The sequence below is a fragment of the Anas platyrhynchos genome, chromosome 2 (genome assembly GCF_047663525.1).
Source record: "Anas platyrhynchos isolate ZD024472 breed Pekin duck chromosome 2, IASCAAS_PekinDuck_T2T, whole genome shotgun sequence".
NCBI lineage: Eukaryota > Metazoa > Chordata > Aves > Anseriformes > Anatidae > Anas > Anas platyrhynchos.
Window position 1 is genome coordinate 75,487,961 of NC_092588.1, and position 22,491 is coordinate 75,510,451.

At 43.6% G+C, this 22,491-nt stretch overlaps 2 long non-coding RNA genes across 4 annotated transcripts; one reads left to right on the plus strand and one right to left on the minus strand.

Moving 5' to 3' along the window:
• Window positions 1-884: 884 nt before the first annotated feature.
• LOC106015973 (uncharacterized) lies at window positions 885-4,536 on the plus strand. Its single transcript, XR_001188343.5, has 4 exons — window positions 885-1,340; window positions 1,835-3,529; window positions 3,606-3,668; window positions 3,935-4,536. It is a non-coding gene; the product is annotated as an uncharacterized lncRNA (long non-coding RNA).
• Window positions 3,773-18,167, minus strand: LOC110352120 (uncharacterized). 3 transcript variants are annotated; one of them, XR_002400549.4, is made up of 4 exons: window positions 17,941-18,140; window positions 12,836-12,947; window positions 7,367-7,634; window positions 3,773-4,026 (listed from the first exon to the last, which is right to left on the minus strand). It is a non-coding gene; the product is annotated as an uncharacterized lncRNA (long non-coding RNA). The 3 variants fall into 3 exon arrangements; XR_003495489.3 differs by lacking the exon at window positions 3,773-4,026 and having other exon boundaries at window positions 5,121-7,634; window positions 17,941-17,998; window positions 18,109-18,167; XR_003495488.3 differs by lacking the exon at window positions 3,773-4,026 and having other exon boundaries at window positions 5,121-7,634.
• Between the last annotated feature and the right edge of the window lie 4,324 nt (window positions 18,168-22,491).

Below are 22,491 nucleotides of genomic sequence, written 5' to 3' on the forward strand. Positions count from 1 at the left end.
ACTGCCAGAAAACAGCCTCGCATGATGGACCTGGAAACTCACTGAAAGCGGGTGGAAGCAAATCCAACCTCCTCCTGTGTGCTGAAGCTTTAACGTGGGTGGGTTTGCTCCTGCGTGGACTTTTCTGCATAAGCCCTCACACCTTCACGGCTGCTGCACTGTGATCTTTGGCCCTTTTTGTGCTCCTGCTTTGCGAGGAGCTCTCCAGCCAGGCAATGCCTGCTGCCTGCTCAGCGCTGAGGTTGCTCACCTGCCTCCTCCTCCCGAATTGTTCTGCTTCCAGCACGTTAATTTGGTTAATGCCCTCAATGATAAAGCATCGTGCCCTACATGCTCTCGGTGTGGCGACCCTTGTGGCATGGGGTTGCTTGTCCTCAATGCTGAGTAGGAGGGAAGGGTGTGCAGTCTTTCCAAAACCACACAAATGAGGTCTAATTGATTTTTTTCTCCCACAGAGGTGAGACCCAACGATTTACCCATCTGCTTGCCATTTCCATGCACCAGTCTTCCTGGGGTGGCTTGACAGCCAGAGCTGGAGGTGAGGCTTTGTAGCACGCCCCACCAGGAGCTTGATCTCTGCCGAGCAGAGGTGTCAGCCCTGGAGGCAGCTCCCTGCTGGTGAATGTGGGCCGAGAGCCCTCAACGCCCCCAGAAAGCAGGGGCTGAGCGTCCAGTCAGGCAGGGGACAGCAGATAACACACAACCAACTCTGAAAATGTGTGTCACTGCCTCTCTGCTTCATTTCCCACAGTAACAGCAGCAAGGGCTAATGGATGAAATATTTGTTAATTTGTTACTTGGCCCAAAAAGTGTTGCCCGAGCGAGGAGCACGGTGCGTTTCCCTCCCTCTGTGCATGTACCTGGGGCTGCAGCCACAGGCTGCTGCTGCTCTGAGCGCTGCTGTCACAGCTTGACACCAGGCCTTTGTCCCTGGGTCGCTGCTGCCCATGCCTGGCGTGCGTTGGTAGGATTTTATTTTATTTCCCGAGCACAGGGAGCTGGCCCAGCTGATCACCTGCCAAAGATCAGCTGGAGCCCGTGGTCCCCTCGCCGCCCGCACCGCCCTTTATTAGCAGGGCACAGGAAAGTGCTTTCTGTGGGGGGGAGCATCCCTCCCTTTGTGCCACCTGTGACCTGTGAAGCACCTGGAGCTGCGAGGTGAGCCAGCTGGGTCCCAGCCATGCTCCACGGCCAGCTGGAGCCCTTCCACCCTCCAGCAAATGCACAGCCACGCTCAGTGGCCAGGCACACGCAGGCAGAGCCGCTCGCTTCTGCTGCCACCGCAGGCTTGTGCAGCTGCAGAGGTCGCCCTGAAAACGCGGCCTCTTGTTATTCTCTCGGTGAGCAGTGGTGGCTGTCCCTGGGGGTTTTCCTTTGCCATTTCTTTCCAGAAGGGTGTGCGAAACAAGCAACCTGATTTTTAAGCTGAGGCAATGCTTCAAAGGAAGCGCTCCAGAAGGAGAAACTTCACTCACAGTCTCGTGGAAAAAGGAGCCAGCAGCAGGCACAGCGCTGGGCAGGTTTTATAACAAGCCTCGTGTGCTGGGTGTGGATTTGCAGGCACTCCTACCAGCATCCCCCCTTTGCAGGAGGATTAGGCTGGTGGATTACGGATGCCCTTGAAGGAGGCTGGCGTACTCTCAGGTGCTCTCAGCACAAGAGCTGCACCCCAGCAGCGTGGCTTTTGGGACCATGAAGAGCTGGGAACCCCCTGCCCAGAGGTGCTCAAGGCCAGGCTGGATGGGGCTTTGGGCAGCCTGGTCTGGGGGGAGGTGTCCTTGCCCGCGGCAGGGGGCTGGATTTATATTGTATTTATATTTATATTGTATTTGAGGTCCCTTCCGACCCGAACCACGCCGTGGATCCGATCCTGGGCTCGTTGTCGCGGCCTGACGCCAGGTGGAGCTGCACAAGCGACAGCGAAGCCCCGCAGCTCACCGAGGCGCTGCCCTGCAATGCCCACCCTGCCCGGCTCGTCCTCTCCCCGCTCCTGCCTGCTGCAGGCAGCGGTGGGAGAAATCAGGCCTGGGTCCCTGCGCAAAGCAGCACAGACCCAGAGATATTCTAGTAGTGAAACAGTTACACACAACCCCTTCCCGTAGCTTCTGGAGGGGTCTGGCATCTTTACATTATGTAAAGATCCTCCCAGCATAAACCTTGAGCATGTCTTTCACGCTGCCTTTTCCCATTTTATTTGGGGGTTTTCTTTCCTGACTTCACCAGGACCCCCCTGAAAAACTTCCCCAGCCCCTTCCCCATCTCCTTCTCCGTCTCCGTCCCTCTCCTCTTGAAGCTGCTGAAAATTAGCAGCTCAAATTAAGAGCACTTCTGTGCTTGTCGGAAGCTTAGCCTGCTGCAACAGCGTCTCAGACCGCACAGAGGACACCAGAGCCTGTCAGCGACTCCTTCATCTTTATTTTCTCTTCAGTGTGAAGTGCCAGAGGTGTAAGCCCAGCGGATTTTGGAGGACTCTGTTTGTTATGACATGATCACGATGGGAGCAAGGCAAGGTTCCTCCAGCCCAGCACTTCTAAACCTTCCCCTCAGTGGCAACACTTCACTTCAGCCTTTCCTGCCTCTTGCTCAGAGTGCAAAATTAAAAAAGCAACAACAACAGCAACAATTTGCAGAAATAAGATGAGCCTCTGAGTTCATCTGGAGGTATTTTTTCAAGAGGCTCCGAGGAGTTCTCTAATATCGCTTTGTCTCCCCCGTGCTTCTCCAGCCTCACTCATGACCTGGACGAGCTGGAGGCTGGAGATTTTTAAATTAAGGTAGAAAATCCCTGGGGAAATGAGGCAGCTGTTTTTCTAATATTATGTACACAGATATCTAATGCATATTGATGAATTACATATACCATTTATATTTATGTTTAAAAGGTCAACAGTGTATATTTACGTACACGCACGTATGTCTGGATGCATACAAGATTGTACATAAAAGGTCAACAGCATGAGTAAGAAAAACAAGTTGGTATTTCTAGCTCTTCTGTTTAATTTGAGAGACACTGGGGGTCACCTAGGACGGCAGCGAAGGCTGGTGGCAATCATCACCCTGTTCTGCAGGTCTGTAGGCTCACCTGCAGTGCCTTGTAGCCTCAGAGAAAATCCCCTCACACGCCCTTTTTCCACTCAGCCTGGGGAATTCAACAGGGCACTTTATCATGGGGTGCTTTCCGTCGACTTACTGGGGGGGGAAAGCAACTGAAAATTAGAGTATAATTTTCCCCAAACAAGCCTAATTTAAAACAAACTAAATGGCCTGTGTGAAACCAATCAAGGAAATAAATTGTTTAAAAAAAAAAAAAAAAAGTGATCTGGTTAACAGATGGTCCCAGAGCTAAGGGAAGCTCTGAAATGAGCTCAACCACACTAAGCTGTTAGAGGCTCCCAGCAAACAGGCCAAAATAGCCACGGCTAAATGCCGGAGTCATTATCAAACACACCAATCTGCCTGTAAACGAGACAACGTTTCTACTGAAAGCAAGACTGTTAAAAGTACAACCTCCTCATCCTGCATATTTGTGGTGAGTGCTGTTATTAGAAGTGGGTGTTGCTGTTGAAGTGCCAATAATGAACTTTCATCCTTTGCTTCTCTTTCAGCCCAATATGTCCCAGTGTGAAGGCAAGACGTGCATGGCTTTACCCTTCCAGTCTTACCAAGAGGTAGGAAAAAAGCAGTTGCAGTTAATCTTACTTTTATTCCCCTATTCACACCTCATCTAAAGATTGATTGGGGCCCTGACCCAACAAAGCACACAAATACATGCTTAGCTTCGAGCAGGCCTTTATTTATAATTCCAGAAACTTCCCAGCAATGGGAACAGGCATGTGCTGGTACTGCATGCTAGAGTGCTTTGCTGGATTCGAGTGCTTCGGGGTACAGCCTGCACAGTTCTGTGTTTCTGACCGCTGTGCTGGTCTCCCTCCAGAGAGCACTGGGGCAGGAACAGGACTCAGCTACGCCTGATGGTGCAGGAGGCTCCACTTCCAGATGTTGAATGAAGATCCCATTCCGCTGCAGCTGTAGAAGAGATAACACAACAGGAAAAGTCTCAAATTCTTCTCGTTGTCTCTTTTTTCCAGTTTCCTAACGATGTAGGGGCAACGTGACCGGCACTGCACATCGCTGCCCTACTTCCCTACCTCAAATGTGCCAGAGGCAGGATTTGAATTTAAAGTTGACAAATTGGAGAAACAGACTGAAAAAATAATAAGATGAAAATCTGTAAAGACAAGTGCAAAGCATTACACTTGAGCAGGAATAATCAATTTCCTGAGTACAAATTGGGACCAAATAGCTAGGAAGTGTTGGAGAAGAGGTTCTAGGGATTGCAGTGGGTCATAAGCTGAACAGACCTATGAGAGGCTGCTGTGAAATGAGTGAATGTGTTAAGGGGGTCAGAGAACCCCTAGCTGCAGGAGAAAAACCCCGAGAGGGAGAAAAAAGGTGTAGTCACCAAAGATCTCCAATCTCCCTATAGAAACTTTGGAGCAGTAAGAGTTATACATGAAAATAAATCAATGACTAGAATCACCTGGCCATGCTTATTTACTTGTTTGTTTAGAGCTTAAATACATTTTTAAAACATTAATAGCCTTTAGATAGAAAAAAACAACAACTATAGAAAGCCCCTGTCCTCCTTTCTCTGTTTCACACTTTAGGCTTTGCAGACAGTAAGGAAGATATCTGTGCTGCTCCTCCACAAAGGCATCGATGGCAGTGGTCTTTCACATGTTCCAGTGCCACAAAGGTTTCACTGCGCCTCCAAAAAATATCGTGCAAGAAAAATGCAGAGGTGCAGCAGCACAGACTAGGAAATGAGGCTGTGCTCTTGGCTTTCCCAGTGGAGGAGGATCTGGCTAATGGTGTCCAGGGAGATCAGGTCCTGCCCAACTGCACATTGCTGAAGAGGGACATCCACAAAACCAACCAGCCAGTTTCCTAAAAGCATGCCTCCTGAGTCCCTCGTGGACTTGCTTGGCTTTACCCTTCTAATCTTGCTAGCAGGAAGGCAAATCTGATTGCAATTAATCTCACGTGACAAACAGAGAAGGGAGCCAGAAAGGCAGGAGGGCTCGCTGAAAGCAGCAGTGAGATGGGGCAGCACAGCCAGGACATGAGTTCAACCTCACCCGGCTGGGATCGCCCTGCTGGGCAGGGCTTCAGGAGCAGGCAGGCTGTACTTCCCCTTGCATCTGTGAATAAGAACACCCAGACTGCCCATAAAGCAAACATTTTTTTTCTTTCCAGTTCTTCCTCTCCTTTATCACTACCAGCATATTCATGCCACTGTCCCAGATGAGTAAGATTCAACGTTATTTATTGAGTTACACTGCTGCGAATATCTACTTCTCCTACGCAGCCACGAGCTCAGCAGCTCTCAGCTATCTCACACTGAAAAGGAAATATTTTGGTAGAAAAATGACACTTGGCAAGGCTTGGTGCCATCACACTCACCAGGCTGAACTGGGGTTAAGGAGAAGGGTGAACATAGGGGAAAGAATAATATTGCTCTCAGCATGAGAGCCTGTCTTCTATATTCACAGCAGTACAAATTGCTGCTAAGTACTGGTGTGAGGAAAAGTATTTTCTTATGCATATTTATAAAAATGCATAGAAATAATTTGAGAAGCAATAGATCACCGTTTAATACAAAGTAAATTGACGTATATTTTCAGAGATTGGTCTCATAATACCTACACTTGCATTGAAAAGACTACAGAGGGTAAACTGCTTATCATACTCCTCTTAATACTTTATTCCTCTTCTTTTAAGGAATGGTTTTAAACTGCTGCATGTATTGCTTTTCACATTTCACTGTATGTGTTAGAAGGTAAACCTGCCCTAGAATAATAGATTACCCCATCTGTAAGCGGTGCAAAGGTTAATGCAAAGATTTTTTGCTCTTGTTAAGCTGCATTAGCCAATATGATGGCTTTTTCTAAAATGTAGTTTCAATGGTTCTGCTATTTCAATATATGTTTGACTGTTTTGCTATCTTTTTTTTGAAGCTCATTATTTCCCAGCTGGGAATAGAGCAGACTGTGGGCTGAGGCAGCTGGCAGATGGACAGGGAGGAAGAACTGCCATCCCCCAACAGGCTTCACCCACACTTGCTGGGGAATTGCTTTCCTCAAAGCACAGCCCCAATTTAGGTTAGCTGGAAGCAATTCATTTTTAAAGAAATCTTATGATACCCAGTGTTAAGAGAAATGAAGTAAAGACTTCTGAGATGCATTGCTACTTCTCACCCCACTTTAAAGCAGTAACTCCCCCTACAATACATAATAGATTAAAAAAAAAAAAAAATCTACCCCAAATGAAGACTTTTTAACTGTTTTCCCTCCTCATGTTTCCTTTTCTTCTTCTGTCTTGATCTATGCATATTCAGAACTAATTGGGAAACCCACTCTGCTAATTTTCCTTTGGGTTTTGGAAGGAGGAATTCATCAGATATTGACAGCACGGAAATACCAAGTACTCCAGTCAAGTTTTTTGAGGGGGCTGAAGAAGGAAGTCAGTCCAAGCACACTCATTTAGACATCTGAGAAAAGAAATCAGAGTGGACTTCTGAGTGATGAGACCCAAGGATTCACAAGGGGTGTCTTCACTGGTGCTATCTACAGCAACAGCAATAAATAGTGTTGTTTTTTTTTTCTTTCGGTTTTTTTTTTTTTTTCTGATCTTCCACTTCAGACACAGTTTGACTATGCAGCTGGAAAAGCAAGTGAGTCTCTTCCACATATGTGCTCCGTATTCCAAAACATACAATAAAATGTTCATGATGCATATGGGGCTTGGCTGTGCAATCGCTGTGCAGACAGCAAAGCGAGGGGCTGGACCACCAGGCTGGGCCATAAATGTGCTGCTGCTGCACCGGGGCTTTATTTCTGGCTGCAGTTCAGAGCCCTGCAGAGCACACCCCCACCGGGACGCCACATCCCCTCCAAGTGAGCCCTCACTTGACTGCTGCAAATTGTGGTGACAGTCTGGAGAGACAAAGCAAAACTGACACAGCAAAGTTCCTCTTTCACTGCCATTTACCGGTCAGCTCAAAAGAACACAAATTCACGTGCCTTCATTGACACCAGCTGCTATGAATGACTAAAATTCATAACTTTTCCTAGATATTTCTCCTGTGGTAAAGTTGGCATGATTAAATTATGGTAATTATTTGCTAATGACAATGTTTAGGCTCACAGTAAGACTGTGGATTTAGGAGCTTCCATCTGTCCAGTCAGAGGGTAGCAACTACAGAGCCTTAGCTGAGTTGTTCATTTCTTTGTGGCTGTAACCACTTCTAACCCACAGGAAAGGCACAGCACATCCAGGAGTCCTTCAGGGACCAGCAGAGACTCACCGTGACAATATTCACTGGGTGATCACAGTGAGTTATCAGAGTCATCCTGTGCTGCATTATTCTTCCTCAACCAAAAGCAGCCTCTGCTCTACGAGAAGATCAAGCATAGTAGCTGGGTCCACAAACAAGCTCTGGGTCCTCCCAGGCAATTTCCAGCTCGGCTCCAGGAGGGCTGTAGTGCTGTGACTGACTGCTCCCCTGCAACCGACTGCGCTGGCACGGCACTTGTGTTCTGTAATTTACAGGGCTAGAGTCGGGGCTTTAAATCCTGTAGGAGAAGAGACCTCTTTTAGCTGGGGTTATACAGAGTGCATAATAATTGCCCTGTGCCTAGCACAATAACAGCCCACCACGTCTACTCATTATTACTGATGATCATGTTACGGTGTCAGTAACAATTGTCTTTATGCCAAGACTTCTCCAGAAAGCAGCTGGATGGCAGAAGGCACTAAAAAGTTTCCCTCCGCTATCCCGCCTTGTGGCATGAATAGGTAACACTAAATCCCTGTAAAAAATGCACAGCTCAGGCTTCCTTCCTTCTCTCATTAAAAGGCACTTTCTTAGGGGGAGGTTAATTATTTAACGAGCTGTTTGATTCACCTCTTTAACCCACTTTGCCTGGTCTTCTGCGGCTGGCTTCCCCAATGCTGCCCGTGCTGTGAGGATGCTGGGCGGTGCCTGGGGGGCACGAGGCTGCCGCACCTGCCAAAGGCAGCTGAAGGAAGCTCCTCACAGCACTGCTGGAGGCTGCCACGGCTGCACATTTCCCACCTGTATCTACCACCAACAGCCCTTGCTACAGTGGCATGCGGCCAAGAAAATACACTTGCGTGTAGCAGGAACCTCCTTCCTGGGGCACGGACTCTCTTGGTTGAGTTGCAGCTCTACATCCCACGTGGTGGCCTCTGCCTCATCCCCGACCTCCAAAACCTGTTCTCGTTTTAAAATGCTTAAAGATCCCACAGCATTTTCTACCTTAGCAAACACCTCTTTCATAAATCTTTCTTGATCAGCCACAGCAGATCCCTATCAAGTGACTTTGCTGGGAAAAGACCATTTTCCAAATGTTTAGAACAACTGCCTTGCTGCTGGCTCTGTGAGCACTGGTGTTCGTGTCCAACACGGAGTGAGAGGGCTGACTGGGCAAAGGACTGCCTTTTAATTTCAAGAGAAACCTGTGGTTTGAAGCAGGTCAGTGTTGAGGCCCCTCAGGAGAAATTAATTTCTGAGCTGGTCATAAACATATTTTCTAAGCCAATGCCCCGTATTCTACTCCAGCACATATTGTAAAAATTACAGAAAAGAAAAAAAAATGCTTTAAATGGCAATTATAAACCATTAAGCATACTTTAGCAAGGCAGCATTACGCCTAAAAGACAACCAGAGTCCCATGAAAGAGCCAAGGGAAAAATTAACAGCGCCGGCAAGAACGCTGAGTGCTGTGGAAATCCGTCATTAGCCACGCGGCCGTGCTGCGGCGGCTCAGCAAAGCAGCCGGACCGATCCCCATCCTGCTGGTGCTGACCATTTGCAGGACGTGGCTGGTCATAATGACTCGCAGTTTTCATCTCAGTACTGTAGGGTACGTCCCAGTCACCCTACTATTGGTTGCCCGTAAAGAAATATTGTACCTGAATAGTGGAAATAAAACCTTACTCGCAAGGTTTTATGACAGACCTTTACAGGATTTAGTTTTATTTTCATCTGAAGCCCAAGTTAAGGCTTGCAGACTGTTTTTAAATAAAAGCATGTTAACTGCAGATGATGAGAGCATTTGTTCCAGCTCAGTAAAAGACAAATTGACTTGATTAATGAGTACCTTGCTGGAACACTCACTTTAATCAGAAGCTTCATATCAATAGTTTTAATATATCAAAGATAAGGAGAAGTGGAGATTCGCTGATTGCTTGTTAGCATCACTCAAAGTTTGTCTGCTTCTGCCCTGCAAACTTTGCTCCTGTGCAATAAAGAATTTCTTGGCTCCTAATCCAGACATTATTTTTTCAAGGAGCTTTCAGGAAAGGAGGGCTCATAGCTAGTGTAAAGGTCTTACCTGTGTTTCTAAATGGAGCATTAATACTTTGTGTTATCTAGGGGAGCTCATACTGTTGGTTCCTTGAGTTTCCTCAGAGAGACTGAATACATTACTCCTATGTACAGTGGAAATTATTCCATCAATACGTGTAAGCAACAGAAATATTCAATGAAAAGTAGGACACACGTGCTATTTCTTTTCTCTGTAGAAATTTCTTGGAGCATTAACTTAAAACAAAATAAATCTTGCAATTTTGCTTCTGGGTGAGGTATATTTTCCTGACTTGGCCCTGTTTTCTGCTGCTGGGCCCACGTGTCAGCCCCAAACTGAAATACATTCACTGTACCACCGACAACATGGCTACCTCTATTTTTAGGAATTTTGCATGCAGCCAGCGAGCTGAGCTAGCCACACATAATGCAAACCTCCCTTCCAGCTGCTGAGCTCATTACAATCTCACATATAACACTGTAAGATGGAGCCCATCACTTTTCCGGCAGAGGTCGAGCCACTGATGCCGAGTGGCTGCCCGTTTGGTGCTGTGCCTGTCTGTGGCACATCACGTCCGAGGTTACACCTCTGTGTTAGTCCATCAGCTGGAGCCATAATCATCCAAAGGTTTTAATATGCTCTGAGGACTGTTTTTCAGGCACTCTCCTCTCTGTGCAGCTAATGGGCTCAGACAGCTGCCCCTGTAACGAGCGTGTTCTCATTAGAGTATTATCTCAAGGTATCATTCAGCGAATTTACTTTTCTGATGTGTTCAAAACGCTGAAATGAAATCAAAATATAAAACGGCACAGTATGGCTTAACACACTTCTGTTCCTGCCGTCAGGAAGCCCTGTGGCAGTTGTAGGAAGAATGTCTTACAGAAATCCCCAGACCCTCATTCCTAGGGACCTCAGTAAGCTGTGTGTCTTGGCTCAACTGCACATTCAGCCTGTGGGGATAAGCTCCACACATAAATATAAAGGGAATTATATATGTGCCTGTGTAATACACACACACGGTTTCAGGACCCCTTTCTATCTGAGCTGTAGGCATCAATCCATCGATTGCCCTCCCCAGTATGCTCAGCTGATAATGATCAGAGATAATATACCAACTTTTCCTGAGAGCATGCTTGAACTCTCATTATGTTTGGGGCACAAAAGACTTCTTTTGACTGCTGAGCTATGGAAAAGATCAAGCTTTAGGGAGTTTTGACACAGCAGTTTAGGAATAGCTGCATGGCATCAAAGCAGTTGTCTACCTGAAAGTGCCTCAAACCAGATGCCAATAGGGAAGGGCAAGTGGGTATTCCCTCTGGGCACCCTCTAGAGGTCTGTACAGCAGAGAGAGTCCCTTTAACTTGCTTTGTAGCCCCTCTGCCCAACAACAGGTTCAAGCTGGAATGAATGAGGATTTTTTTTTCACAAATTCAGCTTCTTTGACCACATGAATCATTGAGGGTTTACTGACAACCATTAAAACCAAGCGAGCTAAATGTTTTTATCTTGTAGAGCTGTCCTAGGGTATTTAATTAAAAATAGGCTTTTAATTTCAAAAAAGAATTAATTTCAAAAAAGAATTTCCAAAAGAATTTCATCAGATTATTTCTCATGAAAGCATTTCTGTGAAAAAAGGTAATTGCTTGGAAAAGACTTATCCCATGGCATGTTCTTCTATTATAAAAGCTGTTTCTGCTTATATTCCAGGTATTCTGCCAAGAAATGAAGGACCATTGCTGGGTATATATCTAGTTACATGTAACACGTGATTAAATATATTTTACAAAACATCTAACATAACTTTTCATTTTTTAGTTGTAAACAGGCCTTTTGAAAAACTTCCTCCAGTTCAAATCACCAGTGATTAAGATCTCATAAGCCAAATGCTTTCAGTTCTACCTGTCCAATCTCATTTTTTTGTGATTCTGCATTTACAGCAAAATCTAACCAAGTTTTGGGACACTTACTGGAAACTTAGCTTTTCCCCAAAGCTGTCCATCTATGATTCTGTCTTATCACAAGGAAGGAAGAGCACCTTATTCCATCAGTCCAGAATTGCTTTACTTCTGTTTGGGGCACAGCTCAAGGCCAGTTATCCTCAGTATGTGCTAAGTGCTTTAGAGCAGACTGCACCTTTTTATGCCATAGGATCTGCCACGAGAGATGAGCAGTTCAAGCAAGTGGATGACTTGTCTTTCCTATGAACTAGCTGCTGTAGAGCTGTTTGACAGTGTAATTCAAAATGAAATTGGGCAGCTAGGTTTAAACAAGAAGGGAAGAACATTTTACAGGAGGTGCAATGAGTGCTGTACTTTATTCCCTCACTGGCCCAACCTGCCTGCATCAGAACCTAGTGCAAACTTGCTCTCTCTCTTTGCACTGGTGTCAGCCTGATGAAATCCATGTTTTTTCATACTTGTTCTTCGATAGCGTTCTTTTTGATCAAATAAAAAACTTGCTCTTTTGCCCCCAAACATCAGCAAGGCTTTATCTTTTATTAATCAAACATAGCACAGGTGACAACTTGGTTTGCCACCTTGATTTTGATAGAAATACCAGGACGGCCTTCCCATTCCCCCCAGCCCACCCCCTCGTTCTCACCAGCTCCCCCACCTCCTCTGGCCAGCAAAGGTGAGCAGTGGGTCATGGTCCCTGGACTAATGAGCTGTTCCAGCACCTCTTCCACTGCCTTATTGTCCAACTAAAACTGGTCCAATAGCTCTTAATGGCAAGGGAATCAGTCACCCAATTTAATGAGAGAATATTTTAACCTCCTGGGGGACATGCCACTCAGAGACATTATTTTTCCCTTTTCCCCAAAATATAATTAACCTCTGCAGAGTGTGGAAAGCATAGGCCCTGTGCACTGAAGCCTTTATATTTATTTAATGAAAAATAAAATAAACACACACCTCCCTCAGCCCTTGGTGCACCTCATTATGCTGAGCCCTCTTCTAGAGCTGCTCTGGGATATTAGCACTAACACAGCCCTGCCCTAACACAGTGAAGAAATGAGATGTCACAGCCTTAGAGGTATGGTGTGCCAAACAACACCACACAACGTGTAACAGCATGCCCCTACAATGTTCACCTCCATTTAGGCATAGACTGACCTTTTCAGAAGAAAGATGGCCATATACAGACATTGAACATATTAATAATGATAATTAAGGTGGGGTATTTTAAAACACAGCACTGGGTAACCCTGCTCACACCCAGAGCCCTGGCACAGCTGCCCTGCTGGCTGGATATCCTGGGCAAAGACCCACAGAAGTCTTGAGGTGGTTCAGATACAGAAGTCCTAATGATCCGTAAGTGATGTAGACACATTTATACAACTGCCCTCGCTCCGTTGGGCCAGTTTCCTCCCTCATTATCCCCCAAGAGCTCAATCTGCCCAGGTGCTGTGGCAGAGACGTACAAGAGTTAGAGTAAGCACTCACCAGTTGCTCTCTGGAGCGCAGCGGGGTGGATATCAGAACTCCCTCCCGTGTAATTCGGCATCTGTGGGTTCAGCTCAGTTACTTTAACCAGGGACTAATCCATCACCGACGCCTGAGTAACAGCACAGTTATTACCAAACATTCGGTGTTTTTCTTCCCCTGGTAAGAGACTTTTACAATCTCAGCTGGCCCCTTGGCTGACATAATTCTGTACAAGCCTGGAGTAATACGTTCTTCACTCAGTTTGTCATATAATAGCCTCTACAACACTGAAGCAGATCAGTGTCCATTTTCCCTTATTTATCCCCCCCCCAGAACAGTGCCTTTGTGTAAACCACGTCTTTCATCATTCTCCATTTGACAGCGGTAAGTTTATTCACCACGCTGAGGAGGAAACGTTTTATTTACTCCACATAAAGCAAATATCCCAGAGAATTATTCCTTGATTAAGCATTAAGAAAGAGGGTAATGAAAGATCTTGTTTCACTGGACAACAAATTACACCTATTGGCCATGGCAGCCTAAGAGTAATGCAAGCAAACACAGCGATGCAGTAATTCCCCTCGGGATATGCCACACACAGTTCTGCAGTGAAGTCAGCTGAGACTCTCTTGGTCAAAATGTCATTAGAGACATTAGGAAAATGCCACTGCTTGCTGATTTATGCAAAGTCCAGGGACTCCTCAGAACCAGAGAAAATGTTGCCTGTGAATTTTAAGTCCAGCAAAAATATAGTTTCATATTGTTTCTGCAAGTATTTTTGTCATTCCCCTCTTTGCCCTAAAAAGAACAAAAGCAAATCTTGATTTGTTACTTGATTCAGACACAGAAGAATAATTATAAGAATATAATTATTACACTGGAATAATGGACTTTGCACTACAAAGTTGACAGAAGATTAAAAACTTTTTCGGGGGGGTGGGGTGGAGTGGAGGGATTGTTTGTTTCTGGTTTGTTTTTAAATTAATACCATGCACCTCTCCAGAGGATATATGCCTGACCATACTGCTCTTTATCCAGCTCCTGAAGCTTTAGGCAGAGGAATGTCTCTTCTTTCTTTTTTTTTTTTTCCAGTTTCTTTTGAATGCCATTTACCCATGATTCTATTAGGAATAAAGCATAATTAAATACATTTCTTTTGCATGGTGTTAATATAAGCAGAATTAATATATTTGACATGGGAGTTACAAATCCAACCTGCCTTTAAATTATATTTCATTAGAAATACCCCCGTGTCATTGGTAACAGCGATGCCAGGTCTACATGTCAAGGAGAGAACCCAGCTCCAAATGTCAATTTTCCACCAAACCACAAACATACCAGTTCTGTAATTACACTACTGAGCAGGTATATTATTATTTGTCAGATGCAAATTTTTGTTTGTAACTTCTGAGTAAATAAATGCGTTCTTCCCTAATAAAATTATTGGATATGCCACTTAGTTTATGCCCAACTTGCTGATGCTACTTTAATTTATAACAAAGAGCCCTCTGCCTTGTATTCTGATGGGGATACAGACAGGAATTACACATCACTTCATTCTGCTCTAGCAGCATTTTAATTGTTTAAGGGAGTGGTCACCTTGATAAAAAAGGCATGCAAATCTGATCCAGTTGTGGCATGTGGAATTCCCTTCCAGAGACATCAAACTCATCAGAAGCTATGTAATTAGTACCATTGATAATTTTTGTGGACTTTTTTTTTTTTGGGGGGGAGGGGGGGGTATTTACACTTTTATAGAGTTCTTGTTAAGAGCTCTCCTTAACCTGCTAGCAGAATTAATACACAATAAGATTGTGTACATGCAAAACTACAGTTTTCTGATATTGTCAGCTAAATCCTATTTCCTCCGAATCTTATGATTTTCTAATTAGGTTTACTGCTATGGTAAATTTTCTCTTTTAATTACTTTCTCTCTACATGGCACAAAAACGTAATTGAAAAGCCCGATGTAGAATAACTTGCAAAACTTCTCTAAGAGGAAAAAAAAAAAAAAAAAGATGGTCCAAGATCCAGTGAAGGCTATGAAAAGCCTCCCTTCTTGTGTCTGTTGGAAAGGGCCCTAAAGGGCAGAACAGGGTGCTGCCAGACTGTCCACTCACAAAGGTCTGGGCTCCGGTTTCTGTTCCTTGCACAAAAAGGTAGAAAATAACAGGTAACACCTCTGCTCCATGCCCATGCATTCCCACACACAAGCCCAATGCATTTATACAGCCACATACGTAGGTGCTGATACACCAGCCCTGTTCTTAGAGACTCTCACTGTAGGAAAATGAGAAAATAAACTACTTAACTGTGCAAGTAATTTCAGCTGGAGCCGATTATCCGTCTGCTAATGCAGTGCAGCCTGGAAGCTTTGCCAATGACAGATTAAGGTCAAACAAATGATCATTCCTAGGAGATGCGCTCCTCTTCCTAAACGTGTTTTTCTTTTCACATGCTGCCCAGCAGTGAAATCAAAGAGCCAACAATTATGTTGTATTAGTACATGTTTTGAAGTGAAGGTACAGCAAGTTCCTGGGGTAACACCAGGGTCCAGACAAGCCAGACAGTGTTTATAAGAAAGAGAGACCGGTCTAAAGAGCTCAGAGGCAAAACAGACAAAGCAGAGGAAAAACTGCAAGAAGACAGCACTGCTATTTTATTTTACAGTTGTGCAATAAAAGCAGACGCCTTGTGGGAACAGGGCATGAGGTGTGCAGACACTTAAATAACAGCAACATTAAAGCCTGCATCCAGTGGCGGGGTGAGGCCAAAACCCCTCTGTCATATATGCAAGGATAGTTTCCCCTGACCTGAATTTATGCCAGCTTGTTTTTGCAGAAGCACTTTTTCTAAAAGGCCTTTAGAGATCTCTGACAACCCCAGCCTGGGCAGCTGGGTGCGCTCACACAAACTGCATACAACTGAAAGCAAAGTCTTCCTATGGAAACTTGAGCAAAGCGAGTTATAGGCACTGCTAGCTCTGCGGCCTGAAATATGAAGAGGTCAGACAGCCTGGTGATTAGTAGTGTTCAATTCTATGACTGAAAGTTTGCAGAGAGAGGTAATTCAGGCTTATGTCAGGCTAGGATGCAGGCAATCCTCATCCACTCAGGCACACTGCTTTAGAGCTCAACCATTGTGAATCTTTGCACCAGCTGTCCTGCCTCTGACCACAAGAAAACACTATTTTTTCCCAGCCAGGGCACTGAAGATGCAAGCTGAGGATGGCCACGCCAACCTCCTTTTGCAGAGCAGCACAATACGCCCTGACAAGGGACGGATGGATGCTGCCCGGGAGCCGGGTACCTTACGTAAACCCAACATCCTCACACCACTAATCCGCAGATATCTCCTGAGGGCTTGTGTAATGGGCTGGTGGGGTGAGGCACCCACGGGGTCTCCTCCCAGAGAAGCTGCTTTGTACAGAGGGTAGGAGCCTGCTCAGCACATCTGGATGCATCAGAGCCCCATGCATGTCCCCACACAGGGACCACAGCACAGCCTGGGTGTGCAGAGTTGGGATTAGAAATGGGTTGAGTTGCATTTTTGAAGGGGGTAGAGTAAAAGGAGGAGTTTGCTGAAAATGGAGAGAGTCTGGCAGAAATTTATTTTTTCTTACATTTCCATTCTTCTAAGGTAGTGCACAAACTATTATAGTCCCCATCTCCCCTTAACTTTTATATTTCATTGTTAAAAAAAAAAAAAAAGAGAGAGAGAGAGAGAGAAAAAGGAATAGAAGTGAAGTAAAGCCTTACTTCTTAAAGAGAATGATTCGCTGTGAAATAAGTTTTGTCACATACAAAGAAAGCTTTTTCAAAGAAGGTAAAGCATAAAAATGGGTCATAAATGTCCACTGATTTACAGTACGCTGCTGCTGGAGGTGCTTAGGACAGATTTTTTCAGTGCATGTAAAGAAACATATTTGGATACCTAACACATGCCTAATTGCTTCTATCTTTCCCTCAAGAACTATACAGCACCTATATTTACTATTTCTCTATAACATGGGTATGCTTCAGTTGCAGTAGTGAATGTTCCATCCTTTCAAAAAACAGATCAAGAACTTTGAAAGGAAAGAATCAAGATCCTCCAAAAACAAGGAACATACAGCTAGTGACCACTAGACAGCTTGGTGTAATGGGCTGAAAGAAGGTATCTTTAGGAAAAAGGTTTCATTAAAAAATTTATGGAAATCTGATTTTCAAAAAAAAAAAAAAAAAAAGTGCTTTTTGTTGTTCCTAAAAACATGCCAAAATACAATTTTTTCCTTGAAAACAGCAAAAAAAATTAGGGTTAAAAGCAAACAAACAAAAAACCCACCATATTTATAAAAGCAGCCTTCCTAAAAAACGATAATTTTTGCCTGAGCATTTGAAACTTGAAGTTTTAAGGATTCCTTGCAATGGGAAAGTATTAACCTGCCTTAAGCGTAGAAGGACCCGAGAGGCTGAACCTTGTTATGGAAGGCTTGGTATCGATCAGGAACTTCTCTTCGGAGGTCCAGCACGGATCTATAGCTAATGAAACTTGCCCCCCACTAACAGAGGTAGGTCATGTGAATTGACTTTACGATGTCCTGAGGCCACACATAAAAAGTATACAGTGAAGGAACAGAAATTAAAGTCTGACACAGAAAAGTAGCCAAGAACTTGGTGGGTTGTAGATGCTGGACTGCCAATTATTTCTAAGGGGGGAGCTCTCTAGCCAGGCAATATGGTGAGGGAGCCCCCAGCTACCACTAGCCTGTATCTTCTTCACCAGAACCATCAGCCAGGTATACTTCTAAACCACTGATTCCTAACAGCTAAGTTATGCAGAGTTTTTACTAATTAATGACTAACTTGTGAAGGCATTGAGATGCTGCCTCACATCAGCAAGCATTCAGAGAGTGGAAGCTGCATCTCAGATCTCAACGGAATTAGTTCAGACAAATCACAAATTTGGGGGCTACTTATGGTCTGTACATCATTTTGTAGGAAACATATTACAGTAGGTCACAGGTTTCAAGCACTGCCACATGCAAGCTTTCAAAGATCTTGTACTCAACAACAGAGTTAACCACATAATCTTCAAAATCACCAGGTATTTAAAATAGCAGACATATTATTCCTTTTACTCACTTTTCTAGATTAAAAATGCCATTTACAGATAAGCAGGCAATTTCAGAAGCTCTGACTTCTGGTGGAAAAGGAAAGTAAAAAAAAAAAAAAAAAAGAGAGATTATCATGAGACATCTAGAAACTGAAAAAGTTGGTTACCCGGGACCACAGCCTACTCCTATTGCTCACAGGGAGCTTCCCCACTAGCTGATATCTCATTCTCAAAGTACTACCAATGGATCCCAAAGCTTTTCAAAGCACTTTAAAGTATCCTTCAGTAAAATCTCACCTGGGACCCTTTAGCTGTGTCAGCAGCCTCCCTCACCACCTGGACCTGGCAGGTAATCCCTATTTCAGAGTCTTCAGATGGGGCACATATCAGAATTGGCATGCAGGATGATTCTCAGTCCTCCTTCCTCCACACCAAAAGTGAACCCAGCCATGGCACAAACGAGGGGAGGTGGATGGCAGGGAGCGGCAGCACCTGTGCTGTGTGGCCCCACCACCGTGCAGGGGGAGGAACACCACCTATGGCAGCACCTGTGCCGCCCTAGCATCTGCAGTCCAAAACAACTCACTGCAAAACATTCACATAGGGAAACTGTGTGTGAATTGAATGTGTGTCTCACAGCACTCAGATCTTCATCTCTTGCAATTCTGTGGTGTTTCAAAGCATTGCGAATGCATTTGCCTTAGCTGTCAAGGGATTCGTTACTCAGAGGTAAACAAAAGTTGGGTGAAGAGCATGGCATATGCCACTAGAAGGAAACCTAAATCCCAGTAACGCAATTACAGAGTTAGATATAAATGGGTAAGCAAAAGCCTAAATTGTTAAATTATTAGGTTTCCTTTTTATTATTATTATTTAAAAAATATATATTTTTAATTTAGTCAAGAACAAAAGAGAGGTATGGGAGGAGTTTTTTTAAAGTTAAAGGCCATTTCATTCTTAACTGGCAAACTGTCCTTCTCAATCGATCAGATAAGTGTTTCGAAATCCCAGGGAAACCTGTTAAAAGCTTATCTCTTATGGTTTAACTTCAGAGCACGCAGTACAGCGTGGCACAATGAAAAATCTTATAGTGGTACTGACAGATTTGTTACAGCAAGAATGTGTTTCCCTATCTCAGTAATATTATTAGAAGATTTTTACCTTTACAACAAAAATTAGCAGCAGTCTTTCTTTTTCTCAATTGTGTTGTAACCCATTGTTCCCAAAACAGCATTTTCAGCAGTGTTTGCAATCAAACACAGCTCAATATACAAGTCCCTGCTGGTAAACCACGTTGCGAGGTGATAAACAACATAACGGTTTTATAAACCAGTCAACAAAAAAAAAGAAAAGTAAAGTCAGCTTGCTAGCAAGTTCCAAATTCTCTCTGACTATTTTTTTTCAGTAAAATCCCTCCTGGAAATTTCTAGGAAATGTTAAGGTTTATGCTTCCTGCTTGCATTCTGAAATGGCACTTTTTGCAGATCACTTAGTTCGCACTGAGCCCTTGTACCAATTACGCTTCATTATGTTGCTTGTATTGCTAATAAGTCCCCTTTTTAGCTGGCCTGGTGTTGGGCAGAGCATGCCCAGGATGCTCTGTGCCCTCAGGCAGGACGTGCCATTGCTGGGTGGTAAGGAGAAAAGGAAAGCCTGACTTGACTCTCACATCTTCTAGGGGGAGAGAAATGCACAGTGAGGGTGGTTGAAAGCATGTGAAGGATGAGCTAAGACCTCTTGTTTTGAGTTGTATCTTCTATACTAACACTCTCCTGTCATGTCTGCTGAAAATGCGAAAACCTTGATTTTGGCCACATACATAACATGAGAGAGGGGGCTAAAAAAGCCAAGCAGTCCAAAGCAATTGTGTTTTACAGTTAAGTAAACCTCACACCTTTAAGAGTTCTACAAAATCTGTGCATGCATTCTTGCTATGCATTTTGAGTGCCACATGGTCAGGACTTTACTGAAAAATTGCTCGTAAGCAGAAAGAACACATCAGCCGTACTGCTCCAGGTCTGTATCACTGCTTGCCACAATACTCTGGGCTCCTTTTCAGACTGGGTTTTTTGGATGCAAAAGAGAATTGACTGCCAATCCTGTCCTGAAAAGATGCCTTGACCAACCATGTCCCGTCCCTTCTGGGAAAACAAGATGCTCTCTCTTCCCTCTTCTCTCGTCATAAGGAAAGTACATGTGTTCATCTTTTCCACAGCCACCCACAGGACGGATGATACGTTTTTCCTTCACCAAGAGTGCAAGTTCCTTCATTAGCATGAGACAGGCTGTAGTGAGGGAAACTAGAGGAAAGCTAAGTGCAACATAGCTTCAAGAGCAACTGAGATTTTAAAGGAAAAACTCCTCCTAAGATCTTGGTACAACACGAGTATAAATAAATAGAGGGGGTAATTTAAGTGCAGATGTCTTCTGCTGAACATAAGACAGAACTCCAAAAACTAGGGAGAGTCAGGGTATCTTTGACTGTGACCTAACATTGCCCTAATCATTAAAGCAAGAATGTTTAACTTGGTTACACCACTGTCGGCATATACATGAGTTCAGATTTTCATGATTCCCAAGAATGCACAGTCCTTTTGACTTCATAGGATTTAAAAATTTGCAATTCATTTCACTCATTTAGCTGTTGAAGTACAACCATATATTTTAAATTGGAAGACATTGACCTTGACCTCTTTATTTCAGCTTCACCAACTGAAAGGCAGAGATAACAATATTTACCTATCTCAGTGTCTTCTGATTATTAATTGCTGTTTGTGAAGCAGCTTGACAGTGGAAATTTCATCCCTCAACGCTGCCTTCTTACAGAGGAAGTTAAAGACTTTCTTGTTGCTGGATGTGCAAGAAGCAATCAAAAGGAAAACACACAGGACTCGTAGGATGTGTCCAAAGAAAACACAACCACGCGGAAGCATGTATTTGCTTTACTGAATCAGTCATAGATTATTTTTTTTTTTATTTTTTTATCTTTAAAGGAACAAGAACAACACAGGAAGGAGATATCATAGTCTCAGTTTGGTGTTACTTGTTAACTAGCCCTGTATTGAGGGCCAGTAAGACCCATACTATGCTTTGAACTGTAAACAGCTCTTCATTTTCATAGACTATATCCATGTGGAAGAGAGCTGCGCAAGGCAACAGAGATGAAACCAGCAGAACTGCATAGTTTGCCACAGAAACTGAGTCAATGTTATTTACTGACCTACCTCTCTAATTTCTTCTGTAGCAAATGAAAATACGTTTGGTATTTTCTTGCTAAAGGGTGCTGACAAAAAGAGATACAACGGAGTAAGAAAGGTACTTCAAATTGCATAAATGATGACCACGTGGGAGTTATGGCTTCTAAGGAGGTACACTATAGGTATAATATTCAGCTTTTACTTGAGCGTCTCCTGAATAAGTCCCATTATATTTTTGATTTGTGAAAATTGCATTATGAAAACACCAAGAAACAAGGGAACTTTCAGATGAGACAAATGTCTATTTATTTTAACCTGGCAGTATGGCAATTTAAATGATTCCAGGAAAATGTAAAATAAATAATCTCATTGAAGAACACATCTCTGTAAAGATGAAAATGAGTATTTTCCTGTTAGAGACAATAAAAGCTAACAAATATGTGCACAATAGGAAAATAACAATAGCCTCACAGTCATCCTATGAGTTTCTAAAATGTTTTCAAAGCACACATATCTTCACCAGGGCACTAATTCACTAAATTGATAAAATACATGCATAAAACATTTCCAGAATATTTAAGCATATCTGTCTTTCAGTTCAAACCACTAGTTAATTGTATGATTGCATAGTCTGGTGAAACACCAGTTAATGCCAGAAAGACCAATTATCTCAGGAAGAGGTGGGAGAGGGAAAAAAAATAAATCCTCTGAGGCATGATTCCTGGCACATATAAGGAAATCACATTTTCTGATATAAGGTATTATTATTTTGATACCTTATAAGTGCAGACTCTGAAGTAAAATTTGAAGCAACAAAGTAGTCTTGTATCCAAGCAGCCTTGCTGGAGACCACTTTGTTTATCAGTGCTCTGGTTTAGATTTAACTATCTAGAAGAAAGAGTCTGGGAACAATGCAGTATACTGAATATAATAACTGTGTTTGACTTAGATGTCACAAAGAGCCTTTTACAGTATTTACCGGATGGCATTTGTTACATTCTGAAAGGAGAAATAGCTTCAAGATGATGACTTGTTGCCTTGGTGGAGGTACACACTATTCGATGTATTCGATGTATTCGATGTATTTCGATGGATTTCTCTAGCCATTCCCATCCTCCCAGCTGTATGGTTTTGGACAAGACATTTAAACCATGAGTCATTTAAAGCATTTGAGCAGTGCCAAAATAAGACATCTGCATGTTTAAAGTTATATTTTGCATTGCTCTGCTGCATCTGAATACTCTCTAATTCAATTTCAGCACCTACCAAATGAGAATGATATTAACTTTCACAACGTGAAATCAGATTCTGTGCTGAAACGTGCCACCCGATGCAAGGTATATGTTAAAGCACTTAAAGTTCTCACAAGAGGGTGCCTGATAA